The sequence below is a fragment of the Choloepus didactylus genome, chromosome 15 (genome assembly GCF_015220235.1).
Source record: "Choloepus didactylus isolate mChoDid1 chromosome 15, mChoDid1.pri, whole genome shotgun sequence".
In the NCBI taxonomy this organism is placed as follows: Eukaryota; Metazoa; Chordata; class Mammalia; order Pilosa; family Megalonychidae; genus Choloepus; species Choloepus didactylus.
The window spans coordinates 82,172,722-82,187,014 of NC_051321.1; the positions used below are offsets into that span (position 1 = coordinate 82,172,722).

Sequence of the window (14,293 nt, forward strand, 5' to 3'; positions counted from 1 at the left end):
CCCTGTGATCTGGACGCGTCGCTCCCCGAAGCTCAGTCTCTGCCTGGTGGGAGGCCACAGAGCTGCCCCCCCAAGCCCCCTCCCCAGGTGACTCTCTGGCCCTTGCTCCAGCCCTTTCATTGGATGGATGAGAAGAGCTCAACTTTCTAGGGAGTCCACACCTGCCCAGTGAACCAGCCAAAGCTGCAGCACAAAAACACTGGCCTTGGACAGCGAAACGGGGGCCCCAGTGCCTGGAGGGGAGAGCCGGGTCCTTCCTGCCGAGGGGCACTCGTGGACGGAGCCGAGACACCAGAGCAGGGAGGGAAGGGCCGCCTCACTTCTGTCCTGCCCAGTCCCAGCTTCCAGATGGGCCGAGACCTCAGCTCTGAGACCCCAAGACCATGCATGGACCAGCAGTTTCTGCCTCGACTTCTCTCAGTGGCCTGACCCCCTACCCCAGGGGGTCAGATCCCAGAGTTCCCAGAAGAAGGAATTCTGCAGCTTCAGCTCACACCCTCCCTGACAGCCAGCCCCATAGTCGCATAAGTCCATCCCTTGCCACAAATGTCTTAATATGTCTCCTGCCAGTTCTGTCTCTGACCAATACACCCCAGAGCCACCACGCTCCCTGCCCCAGCCCTTTCTCCTGAGGCTGCTAATCCCTGTAAACTCTCAGTCTCTCAGGTGTGGTGGGGAACTCAGTGCCCTCAGTGCTATGTCCAAAGCACGGCTCACCCTCCCCTCAAGAGCGAGACACTGGGATTCCACTGCCCAGGGCCAGCTGGCAGGTCCAGCCTCCCCTTGGCCCATGGTGGCTCATTTAGCGCGTGGGCCTCCAGCCCACAGGTGCCCGTAGCCCCAACGTGACAGGCCCATATGGCAACTCAGCGCGAAGCAGACAGAGGCGCCCCTGCCTCAACACACACCCGCTGGGACATCATCGTATCCAAGGGCCGGGGCTGGGCCAGGAGGGACTCCTGGGGCCGCTCCTCTCCCGCGATGGCAGGCAGGGGCAACCCAAGCCAGCAGGAGCCGGTGGGCCTGGAGGGCTCAGCCACCCTGCAGGGCCACCTGTCCTGGTGCCGGAGTTGTCCTCCCCACCCCTTCCTGCTTTGATGGGTCTGGGCTCTCTAGCAGGTTGAACAGGAGGGTGTCACGGTGAAGGGGAGCTCCCATTTCAACCCAGACCCTGATGCGGAGACCCTCTACAACACCATGAAAGGCATAGGTGAGTGGGTATCCGCGGCCAGGGGCTGCCAGGGGGCAGCCAGGAAGGGCGGGGTCTCCCCACTGCACCCTGAGACTGATCCCAGCCCCGAAAGAGTCACACGGGCCCCAGCGTCCACAGCAGTGGTCTGCACACAGCACCCCCCATGACCCCCAAGACCAGAGAGGGGGAGGACGGTTGTGACTTCCTGGATGTGGAGGTCCCTTCTGCTGTGTCCTTGTACATGTGACATTTGACTCTCTGGCTCAGATGTCTCACCCTGAAATGGCCCCAAGAACGCAGCACCGAAGGGCGGCTGTGAAGTTTGGATGGGCTGACGCCTGTCAGTGCCTGGCCCAGCACCCGGCACACCAGAGATGGGGGGTCTATAGGGCTGGGCTGGGGCCTGGGAACACCCAGCCATGAAGGCTCCATCCTGCCCGTTGCTGGCTACCTGTGCAGTGGCCCCCCTCGACTCTCCAGCATCTGCCTGGTGCTCCCCTGGCTTTTCTCTGTTCCAGCAAGAAGCTGGCTGGTAGGAGGATTGGGGGAGTCTGGCCCAGAAAGCCCCCAAGGGTCCCACAGCAAGTGGTGTTCCCACCCCAGGCAGGGTGGGCCCCTGGCTGACTCTGCATGGTACATGGGGCCATGAGCGAGAACCACCCTACAAGGCGTTTCATGCCCTCTGCTTCCTGGGAAATCTTTACTATCATGTCTGTTTCACAGATGCCAAAACTGAGGCTCAGGGAGCTGACACTTCTTGCCTAAGGCCACACAGGCTGAGAGTGGCAGGGCTCAGTCCCGACCTTCTCCCACCGGGCCCTGCAGCCACCAACTAGGAAGGCCAGGCCAGGAGCCCCATTTGTCCAGTCTAGAGGCCCAGGGATGGGTGGCATGTGCAGAAAACCCTGTGTTTCTCAGATTCTGTCACCCCAAGGCTGGGCCTGGCCGCACCCCAACATCGCACAGTGGGAGGTGGGGATGGAGAGAGACAGCGGGTCTGTCCGAGTGTCTTGTCTGCACCATGAAAGTCATCAGCATTTGGAGCGATCCAGGAGGTGTTTCCACACTGCCTGGCCATGAGGCAGCCACCCTTCCTCCCCGCAGTCATCAACCCTTCTCAGTGCAGGGGCTTGGGGTTCATGCCGGACACCCCCACAGGCACCAACGAGCAGGCCGTCATTGACGTCCTCACCAAGAGAAGCAACGCGCAGCGGCAGCAGATCGCTAAGTCCTTCAAGGCTCAGTTCGGCAAGGTAAAGGGGGAGTCGTGATGGGGAGGGGTATTGGGGGAGTGGGGGGTGGGGGCGTTGCTTGCGTCCAGAGACAGCCTGGCAGGCAGCTCTTACTGGATAAGGCCCTTCCCTAGAGGCCACCCCACTGGAAACACAGCTCTCACCTCGTCCCTCCACCACTCAGAAGCTTCATGAGGGGGTTGCCAGATTCAGCAAATAAAAACACAAGATGTCCAGTTAAATTTGAATTTCAGATAAACAACAACAACAAAAATATGGTATAAATATGTCCCAAACAGCATGGGACATACTTATGCCACAAAATTATTCCTTGTTTGTCTGGAATTCAAATGCAACTGCCATGCTTTGTCCAACAACCTTATTTACCACTCCAAGGGTCCCAGCTGTCTGCAGTCTGACCTCCCTTTCCTTCCAACCTTCTCTCTCTCTTTCAGTGCTTCCCCAACCCCAGTTTCTGGGAGTCTCCTTCAGCTCAAAGCATCCTTTGGAGAGTCAACGCAGGGTGGTCAGTGACAAAGCCCAAGCATTCAGTTGGAGAAACCAGTATGCATTTTTAACAATTTTTTACTATGAATGCATGGTTCTCTGCATTCATCTTTTGGGGAGAGTGATGCCAGAGAGGTTATATAACTCTCCTAAGGATCCAGAGCTTGGAAGCCACAAGGTTGAGATTTAAATCCAGGTCTGACCAAGCCCTGTGCAGATCAGCCAGAGTGGCACTGTGGCTCCATGTAGAAATAGGTGGGTACTCTTAGAAGGAGACAATCACTCATTTACTGAGCACCCGTGGGCTCTGTGAGGGCTTTTCATGGAGAGCCACCCAGGTGTGGTGCCGGCCTTAGAGCTTGCAGCCTGGTGAGTGACAGGAACACTGAGTGCAGATGCTGGGTCGGCACCATGCTGAGTGCTAAGTCTCTGGTGGCACAACTCCCAGTCAGTCTTCTACACCATAGTATGAAATAGGAAGGCCGTCATCCCTATTTAACAGCTAAGGCTATCGATGCTTAGAGAGAAATAGACCCCATAAAACCCAGCCAACCCATGGCAGAACCTGCGTGGGCATCCAGCCAGATCCCCTTGGCCACCCACCACGCTGCTGCCTGCACCAAGTTGGCCCAGCCTGCAGGTCATCGTCTGTCTTTGCTCCTGCATTAGGACCTCACCGAGAACTTGAAGTCAGAGCTGAGTGGCAATTTCGAGAGACTCATGGTGGCCCTCATGTACCCGCCATACAGATACGAAGCCAAGGAAATGCATGATGCCATGGAAGTGAGAGGCTGGAGGGAGGGTAGGGCATGATGGGGGGGCCTCTGGGGGGATGATGGGCAGGGCAGGTGGGCAAAGGTGACCAAGGGGAGGGAAGGGCTAGGGGCTGGAGTGGATTGGCAAGGGGCAGAAACACTCACAAGGACTCAATGGAGAGGGGTGCCGGGGGTCCCTTGCTTCCCAAGAAGCCTGGCCCTTGGAGTCCTGAGCTCCTCTTGCACGCTGGGCAGCTCTCGGCTGAGCCCAGGGAGCTTGCAGCCTGCTGCACCCCAGATGACCCATCTCCGCTGTGGCAGGTCGGTGGTGGAGCCCAACCAGTATTTCTCAGGCGCAGTAGACCAGGTGGAATTAGAGCCCAACCTGGGAGATGCTGGGCACGTCACTCGATTTCCCTGCCCCTCCTGCCTCTCCGTCATACTTTGCAGCAAGGATTAGGAGGAAGGCAAAGTGTGTGGAAGGCACCGGGCACTTGGCCTATGCTGCCTTTAATATGGCAGGGGGATTCGTATCTACAGAGGAGGATGGTTAGGCTCAGAAAAGTGAGGGGACGTGTCCGAGAGCCACTCCTTGCCCCCACACCGGCGCCCCAGCCCAATACTGTGCCTCGGTGTCCATCATGCAAAAATCCGCATGTGATCACCTGTAACCTCCCCCAGTGAGTGCGTTCTGTCTAAGCCTCGGCTGTCCTGAAGAGGGAGGGGTGGGCAGAGCAGGGGAGCACGGGCAGGGGTCTCCAGCAAGCAGAGTGTTCTGCCCACAGGGCTTAGGAACCAAAGAGGGCGTCATCATTGAAATCCTGGCCTCTCGGACCAAGAGCCAGCTTCAGGAGATAATGAAGGCGTATGAGGAGGGTAGGTGGCCTGCAAAGGGGTGGTGGAGGCCTGATCCGAAGGCTCCGTTGCTGATGGCCAGAGCTGTGGCAGCCTGGCAGGGGCCAAGAGAACACAGTGGAAGGGATCCTTTCTGGGCTTTTCCATGCATAGTCTTGGGCATCTTCTGTATAGCCAAGTCTGAGCCTAATGCTGGATAGGACGTGACTCCTCTTGATCCCTGAGTCCCCAAGCTCACTGGCTGCTGGGAGAGAGGCACACGTCCAATAACTCTGACATGGAAGATCACGCAGAGTTGACCGCCATGAGCTGGGCACAGGCTGCCGCAAGGGACCGCAGCGACACCTGCCAGGGCCTTCTCGTGGTGGGGTGCAGGCCCCCAGCCGGTTCTCGGGAGGGGTCTGCAGGCTGTACCGCCAAAGTGTGATGACATGAGCCTGAGTCGACTGCCCCTGGCTTGGCCCATCTTTGAACTTGGTTGGGGGTCTGCATCAGTTCCTCGGTCTGAAGGCCCAGCAGGTGGTGGAGCCTTTTAGACACGGGGGCTCAGCATCCACCCCCATGCCAAAGACCTGCTCCCTGGAAGGCCGTCATCCAGAGAAGGGTGGGAAACGGTTTAGGAGGAGAAGAGCAGCCCGGGAAGGCCCTGGGTCTGCCTGCCTCACGGTCCTGTCCCGCCTGCAGACTTTGGGTCCACACTAGAGGAAGACATCCAAGCAGACACGAGAGGCTACCTGGAGAGGATCCTGGTGTGCCTCCTGCAGGTAGCACGGCCCAGCTCCTGGGGACCCCGGGGATCAGCTCTTGAGCTGGGTGGGGCCCAGGCTCACTGTGTGCGTCTCAGCATGGTGGACGGTCCTGACTGCAGAGCCCCACAGCAAGGAGCCCTGAAAGGGGGAGGAGGGTGTTATGGAAGGGGGAGGAAGGAGCCCTGGAAGGGGAGGAGGGTGCCCCGGGGAGGGGAGAGGGAAGCCCCTTCACTGTGCGGGTCCCCCATGACAGGCCATGCCAGGACTTCACTCCCCTCATTTCGCTGCTCCCCTGACTCCCTCCGGGGCAGCTCCTCAACTCCCATTTCATGGATGAGAAAAAGAAGCTGGGAGAAGATGCCTGACTTGCTGGGGTACCATAGCCGGGTAGCCAGAGACCCCACTCTGAGAGCATGCCCCATCCCCCTGTCCCCTGCCTGGCCGGTCTGCCCACTGTCTTACAGAGCACCCCCCTTGTCCCCAGGGCAGCTGGGATGACATCAGCAGCTTTGTGGACCCAGCCCTGGGCCTCCACGACGCCTAGGTGAGGCTGCACCTCCTTGGCACCCCAGCCCTCCACCCAGGACCCAGGGCCGACGCCTGGAAGCCACACCTGGCCCCCTACCCCAGGCCTGCCTCTGACATTGGCCTGGGCCCACGCAGCTCCCCAGGGGCCTTGGCCCTCTGCTATTTGAGGAGGAATGAAAGTTACAAGGGTCGGAGAGGCACTGGAGGGCCATCCCAGAGGGCGGGTCCAGAGAGCTGGGGCAGCTGGGCCTCGGGGGACAGGGCGTGTGCACAGATCTGCACATCTAGGTGGCAGCGCTTTGGCTACTCAGTGCTGCAGGAGAGTGAGCAAAGCCCCCGGGGGACTCTAGGGTACCTCCTGGCCCTGGATCAAGAAAAGGTTTCCAACCGGCAGAGCCGCTGGAGAGAGGAGCTCAGGCGGCCGTGAGCCCCATGCAGGAGAGGGGTGCGGCTGTCCCCCCACCCAGCCCTGCGACTCGGTCCCACTGGGGTTCGAGCCCACCCCCCTTTCCCTCCCTCACCTGTTCTCTGTGTGTGTGCAGGATCTGTACGCGGCCGGGGAGAAGATCCATGGAACCGAGGAGATGAAATTCATCACCATCCTGACCACGCGGAGTGCCACCCACCTGATGCGGGTACGGGGGGACTTCAGGAAGGGTCCGAGGAAGAGGCGGGAGGGGCGGGGCCAGGCCGAGGCTGGGGGCGGGGCCATGCCAGCACCTGCTGCAGGGCCCTCCCACAGGGGACAGATGTCCAGGGTGAAGTCTCCAGGATCCAGCCGTGGAGGTGAGAGGTGGGGGTGGCACGTCTCCTGGCAGGATCTGAACCAAGTTGCAGGGAGAGCTCCACGTGTGGCTGCTTGTGCCCTGATTGCGGCCCTCTCTCCTCAGTGTTTGAGGAATACGAGAAAATCGCCAACAAGAGCATCGAGGACAGTATCAGGAGCGAGACCCACGGCTCGCTGGAGGAGGCCGTGCTGACTGTCGGTGAGCGAGCAGAGCCCGGGTGCACAGACTCACGTGTACCTGCAGGCCGTGGGGCTGCACCAAACAGCCAGGCCCAGGGAGGCTGCAACAAGCTCTTGACCCCCGGGTACCTTCAGGACCCCAGATGTCTTCTGCTCTTCCCCCCCCCCCCCAGGGTTTTCAGTGTGCTGGGTCCCACCAGGGATCATCCTTTCCCCAGTGCTCTGCGATTGTGTGAATGTGTGCAGGTGGGTGCATGTGTGCCCGTGGATGTGTACATGTGTGTGCATGTGTGTGCACCACTGTATCTGGGCCCTGGGCTCATTTGGGCATCCCCATGGTGAGTTTTCTTGGTTGTGGTGGTGAAGCCCCAGGGAAAGGCAATTTTCCGGGCCTCAGCCTGGGGCCTGGTCCCTGGTCCCTGGTCCCAGCCTTAGTTGCAGATTGAAGAACTGATCATGTGTGGTTTGAGTCCAAACTCAGTGACTGATGGTCTGAGGCTGGGGAGCCTTGCAAACCAGTCCCAAAATACAAGGTCAGGTCCAGTTTGGAGGACCCTTCCAGGACATATTTAGGGTCCAGAGCTAAGATCACAGTTAGGAAAATCAGTGCAGAGGGTAAACTGAATCTCAGAAGGGACCCCTCTTCTCCTCCCACAAGAGGGTGCTGCTATCAGGACTCCTTGCACCGGGGTTCTCCTTGCACTGGGGGTCTGGCCTCTACCCCCGACTGTTCCATGCTGTGCAGAGCCACCCACCAAGCCCAGAGCTCTGTCCCCATTCCTCCGGGATCTACTGAGACATCTGACACCCTTGTTGGCTTTGACACTGTGATAAAATCCCACTGACGCTGGGGCATCTAAACATAACCCAGCTCCAATCTCAGCTTCCAAAGTCAGCCCAGGCCCCGTTTTGACAACCCCCTGAATAACATTCTCTGGCAGGGAAAGAAGAGGGCACACAGGGCCCTCTGTGCTGGCCTCATCAGAGCCATCTCTCCTGGGGCATCACTCGCACAGATGAGGGACGTGCAAGTCAGGGAGATCAGGCAACCCGAAGCCACCTGGCTGCATCAAGGCTGGATTTGCACACAAGCCTGCCTCCCATCCTTCCCGACTGGGGGGCCAAGGCACCCCAAGTGGCACCCCTAGCAGTGAGCCTGGGACCTGCACTCTGGGCCCCATGGTCCTCTGGGCTGAGCCCCCTTATCTGGGGGGATTCAGCATGCATGGGGCCTGCCATCTTTGGGGCCAACCCATGTGACACAGCACTCGGAGGCCAATGGCCACCATCACTGGCTGGAGCTGAGTGGCTGCATTCCTGGTGGAGCTGAACCTGGGGGAAAGACCCTGGACTCCAGCCATCTGCTGGCAGCCAGAGCTGGTGGTCTCTAGACAATCCCTGCAGGCCATGTGCACGTCACGTCTCACCCTCCACCTGCCCGGCCTCCTTCCTTGTCCCACCCCAGTGGAGACACCTGCCCACTTGTGCAACTAGGCAGGGCACGGGTAAATATGGCAAGCGTTGCACAAGCTAGTCCCTAAGGGCCAAGACAAGACACAAATGAATAATCGAACACGCTGCCACCCACCATCTCCAGCCCTTAACAGAACCTTCTGTTTGCCAGTGAAATGCACGCGGAACCTGCACAGCTACTTCGCGGAGCGGCTCCACTATGCCTTGAAGGTAACTGTTCCTTTCCGTCCTCTTCCTTCTTCCTTCTGCTCCCCTTACAAGCAGCCTACGAGGCACCAACTACAAAGCCAGGAGCTCAGAGCCAACACCATCTTCAACCCTTGGGTCCTCTCTCTCTTTTTTTTTTTTTTAAACATTTTTTATTGTGAAATATAAATATAACATATATATAGCAAAGTGATAAATTTCAAAATACAGTTTAACGGGTAGTTGTAAAGGGAATGTCAAAGCACAGTATGGGTTATAGTTCCGCGGTTTCAGGTATTTCCTTTTGGCTGTTCTAATACTCTAGAAACTAAAAAGAAATAACTACATAATGATTTAGTAGTCATAATCATTTGTTGAATCCGAACCTCTCTGTTACAACTCCTCCTCATTTCATCATTCTCTCAATCTTCAGGAATATTTAGACTATGGCCATTCTAACTTTGTCATGTTGAAAAGTGGTGTCGACATAATGGGGTAGGGGAATGTAACTGGTGGATGTTCTGGGAGAGACCAGTACCTCTAAGTTTCAGGACTTATCTGGCATAGGAACAATCTGGAGGTTTTAAGTTTCTGGAAAATAAACTAAATAAGCAAAACTTTTATAGAGTCTCAGACAGAGCCCAGGGTTTTCTTTAGGGTTTTCAGGAATACTGTTGGTTGGGCCTTGACATACCATGGCATTTTGTAATATCCGGCTGAAGCTTACATAAGAGTAATCACCAGAATAGCCTCTCGACTGTTTGAAATCTCTTAGCCACTGAAATTGGGTCATTGTCTTATCCCAAACTCTTGGGATTAGAAGTTCTGGTTCTCAGAGGGGCAGCTGAGTCTGGGGAAGGGAAGCCGCATCTCAGGAGGGCTGACTGAGCGGGCACGTTCACGGGTGTGCATTATATTGGATTTTGCAACAATCCTGCAAGATCCATGTTGCAATTTCCATCCCAGAGATGGTGAAACCAGGGCTTGGGTTCAAGGTCACACAGCTGGCAGGTGGCGGAACCACAATCTGAGCCCCTTTACCCTTTCCATTGCACCACTGGCATCCTTGGGAAAGCTGGCTTTGCTGCTGGACATCACAGAAAGCTACTGTAGCAAATTCAGGTCTGGAGGGAGATTTCACCCACAGCAGCCTGGTTATCTGCACTCACCAGGGGGGCAGCGTGAGATGGCTGGTGTCGAAAAGGTGCACTTAGAGCAAAAGCAGATGCCCAAGCTGCTTATATCAGGTGCAGGTGCAGATCTTAGTGTCTGGAACCAAATGGGAAGATAGATGGTCAAGTTCATTCCCTGAGACTACAGCCAGTTCCCTCTTTCTCTGATTTGAGGTGGCTGACACCATCTGAAGGAAGATCTGGGCAGAAAGCCCAAGCTGCTGGCACACCTGGCTGGAACTGAGAGGGGGCTTGGGATTCCCTTACCTGACACTGGGCGAGGCCAGGCGGGTCAGGAATGAAACTCAGCAGGCAGCCTGCCTGCGACATGGCCCCTTTAGCTGACTCTGGTTCCGTGGCTACTCTAGGAAGGAGTGTTATTCCCAAGCAGTGAGCATTTTTATGCCTTGATCCTTGAGGCTGATGTGACAAACCAACCAAACACTGCACTTTGGGTCATATGGCTTCCCGTAAGGAAAGAGATGTGAGCAGTGAGTGAGATGAGCTTAAGGGGTGGAAACCCAAAGCCGCTAACGCATCTCTGGGTGTGCATACCCCTCTGACACCGAAGCCCTCTCCTGCACACCCAGTCCCTCCCAGGACTCCCCAAAGCCCCGCCAGCAGATCCAACTATCACCCCAAAAGATGGACCAAGAAGGACAGAGGCACCCTTTTATTGCTGCTGTCTCGTCTCCAGGGTGCAGGGACGCGGGACAGAAAGCTGATAAGAAACATCGTTTCAAGGAGCGAGATTGACTGAAATCTTATCAAGAGTCAGTTCAAGAAGATGTACAGGAAGACCCTCAGCAGCATGATTGCGGTAAGCTGGGGGCCGCAATTCCCACGGCCAGGACCCCTGCAGGCTCCAACCATATCAGGGGTGGCCTGTGTGCCCCGTCCAGTGTGCAGCACCCCGGCGTGGGTAGTCATGTGGGGTGTCAGGGACAGGCAAGTAGCTCGGTGTGGCTGGAGGGCAGTGGGGGTGGGAGCACTCAGGGACCAGACCAGGGAGGCCACTGTGTCACCCCTGGGGAGCTGGCTTTGCATTAGGGTGACTGTTGCCCCTTTGGCAATGTCACAGTGAACTCTTGCAGAAGGAACCATATTTGATGAGACAGTGAGAGTAAGTTATTTGGCTGGAATTGAGCCCACCACTCAATTCCAGATTTGTCGTTCTGGCAGCAACATTTTAAGGAGGGTGACTCAGATGGGCTCCACAGATGGCCTAGCCAGATTCCAGTTGGTGAATATTCTTGAGCCTACAAAATGCAGAGCGTTTATCACCCTAATGTAACTTCAGAAGAAATAGTTCAATTGGCCTTTAATGCAGTGGAGGCTTTGACCGTTTCATTAACCGAAAGTCAAATGCTGAGAAATACATCCCTGAGTCTTCATTTGTTACTAAGTCTGGAGGTCTCCTACCAACCTCTATTGTGAACTATGTTTTCTAAGAAACATGCAGCTTGCAACACTGTTTAAAAGACGCTGCTGCTTTAGGATGTCTGCAGGTTGGGGCAGTGGGGTGGGGTAGGGCTGGGATTATTGTTTGTTTTGTTTTGGGCATCCAGCCAGACTTTGTCAAGAAACAAATGGGCTAGACGCAAACCAGTCTGGCCTGTCGCCATGTCCAGGCCCAAATGACTTTACAACATGCAGTCTAAGCTGATGTCGCAGATTCTTTCAAACAGATGGCTACTTGTGGCAGTGGAGAAATTTCTATTCCTTTCCACCATTCCAGTTAGAACAACAGTCAGGTTTCAGAAGGACAAACACACTGTTGGGTAAAAATGGTCACTCTGGGCCCTATCTAGCAAGTAGACTCCTGGTAGAGAGAGCCTTAGCATGCTTGTTATTGCCTAATCAATAAACAGCCCCTATCCAGAGGTTCACAAACCTCACCCTGGAGATTTTTGCCTAATGTTTGTCACTCAAGAAAATCCAGTTAGAATTCATAAGTTGACCTTCTCCATAGATATCATCAAAGCAAAAAAAAATGACTTGGAATGGTAAGACTAGCTCCTGACCAGAAATGAATAGAAAATGTGTAAAACCTCAACGTATAATTTTATTCCCATAAATTTGAAAAGGCAGACAAAATGAATGGTTCTCTAATAAAATTATAATATTAAAAAAATTGTCTTTAAAACAGTAAGAAAGAAAGAAAAAAGGAGAGCGAAAGACAGGAAGAAAGAAAGGAAAGGGAAGGGAACTTAAAATGTAGTTAACCTGTCCAAAAGAAGCAATCAGGTCCAAATGACTTTCTGGGCAAATTTTACAAAACTGTCAAGAACAGATAATTCCCATAAGACACAAACTGCTCCAGAGCACAGAAAATATGGAACCTTCTCCCCAGCCCTGCCCCTTACTCCCTGTGTGGCCTTGGAGAAATCACTGTAAAACGTGAGTTGGGTGGCTCTGAGTGTGGACCCCATCAGAACCCGCCCAGCAGCTGGGGCAGGGGTGCTAGAGGGCTCAGTGCTTGGACCTGTCCCCTCGGTCTTTCTGGGAGGCCACATTGCTTGCCCCGGTGAGCCAGCTGCCAGGAAGGCCGGCTCTCCCCTCTCCTGGCCTCCCCACATCTCAGCAGGGACACGTCATGAGCAGCAGGGTGTTAGAAGCCAGGAAACCAGCCTCAGAGAGGCTAAGGGATGTGCATCAGCCATTCGGTCACCTGGGCCCAGAGCCCAGGCCCCTTCCTCCGGGGTGGCCCAGGGCACCCCGCTGTCAGCCCTGCAGGCAATGGACTTCATGGCATCAGGCACACATGGGGAAGGGCCCTGGGGCAGCTGGCAGAGAAGGGGGGCAGCCATGTGCCTTCCTGGCAAGAGCAGAACTGTCTCTGGGATTCATTCTCCACATCATCAATTCCCCACACAGTTGGCAAGAGAATCAAAAGGAGATGCAGATGAATAGCCTAATATGAAAACCAGGAACGGGAGCCCTTGGGTCCATGGGGGTGGAGTGGGGAGGGGACCACCCAGGGAGCACCATCACCACCACCATCATAGTCATACAATGAGACACCAGCGGTGACTGCAATAATGCCCTGCTGACCCTGGTGGGCAGTGACCCCTGAAGGCTCGGAGGAATGGGAGCCAAGGCCAAGAAGCTGGGACCCCAGGGCTGGCTTGGTCCACCTTAGCTGGGGGACGGGGTCACAGCCATCTTTGCAGTCTCTGTCTCCAGTTTTCAGGAGTTTCCAGCCAGTTTTTCTGACCCAGAGGGAGGGGCCACTCTGGGGTTCCTCCCTCCACCTTGTGAGAAACAGGCACTTGGCACTGTTCCTAACAAGGAATAAACCTTCACCCGATTATGGAGAAGCAATGAATTTATTCACGATCTTGCAAGAACAGGATCCCAACCAAAATGTGGGGATTTGGCACACAGAACAATAGACCCAGCAGTATTTGTTCCCTTTCCCTAACTGGCAAGTCGCTCCCCTGTTTCTCCAGTGGTTGGATACTTCAGAGGTTACATTGTATTGACAAGCGTATCTAGCCCGGGCAAATTTGAAACATGCAGCTGCCCAAATTGGAAACATTTGTAAAAGTCTCCTGTGCAAGTTTGAAACATTTGAAACAAGTGTCCACCCCTCTTTCTTTTGCTCTTTAACTGCACAGCCAGTCTGAGCTAGTTTGGTAACAACTTATGATGCTATTTTAGGAACCTCTAACCCACCCACCCCCAGTCTCCACCTTGCAAGGACAGTGGGCAGAGAAACAGGAGGACCGGCCACTGATTATAGCTTGGCTTCTTGACCCGCTGCCATTCCCCTGAGCTGCCCCCACCCTGTGGGAAAGCTGAACTTAATCTAATTCTCAAAGCCTGCCCTCCTCCCATCATTCCCAAGGGTGACCCCCAAGGCAAGTGTAGGGACTGACAAGTTCCTTGGCTTGAAGGGGCCTGCAGGGGCTCGTGGGCTTTCTTTCCAGTTTAGCAGCTTCCGAAGCTCACCTGGTTACAAGGGCCACCTGGGCACACCTTAGACAGGTATCCTGGCCCCACTCCCATATCTACTGAGTCAGGATATCCAGGGCAGGCACCTGGCAATAGGTGTTTTTTGAGAAGCATCTCAGCCAATAGGCTTTTCATCCAGCAACCACCGAGAAGGCTGTGGAGAGCCTGTTTGTTTCAGAGCACACACCCGTCTGCACTCGCCAAGGAAGACTGAGGAAGGAACACGCAGTCCTGTGCCAATTTGGCAGTTATAGTCTTCACTTCCCAGCCTCTTCTAAAACTCTTAGGCTATGGGTGGTGTGAGAATGAGGTTAAGTTTAGCTTTCACACAGGACAGGTGTGCCTAGCAGGGTGGGGCAGTTAAGGAATTGGTAGAACGTTAAAAAGACAAACTGTAATCCACAGTCAATCCCCCTGCTTATCCTCCCGCTATCCAGTCAGTCCCCCTGCTTATCCGCCCACTATCTACTATCGTTGCAGGGTGGATCCTCGGAATAGAGGTTCTCAAAATAGCCTAATAACTTGTTACCAAAGTAGCTCAGAGTGGCTCTAAAGATGCCTGGGCATACCCATTACAGTCACGGTGCAGATTTGTTACAGCGGTTCCTAATGTTGCAAATTTGTGCGGGAAACGTATTTTAAATTTGTCCAATTTGGGCGGGCTGCATGTTTCAAATTTGCGCCAGCTAGTTAGGCTTGTCCAATAGAATGTAACCTCTG

At 55.1% G+C, this 14,293-nt stretch overlaps 1 pseudogene; it reads left to right on the forward strand.

Annotated features, from left to right (window-relative positions):
- The first annotated feature begins 2,271 nt into the window (after window positions 1–2,271).
- Window positions 2,272–12,692, forward strand: LOC119510849 (annotated as a pseudogene).
- The last annotated feature ends 1,601 nt before the right edge of the window (window positions 12,693–14,293 follow it).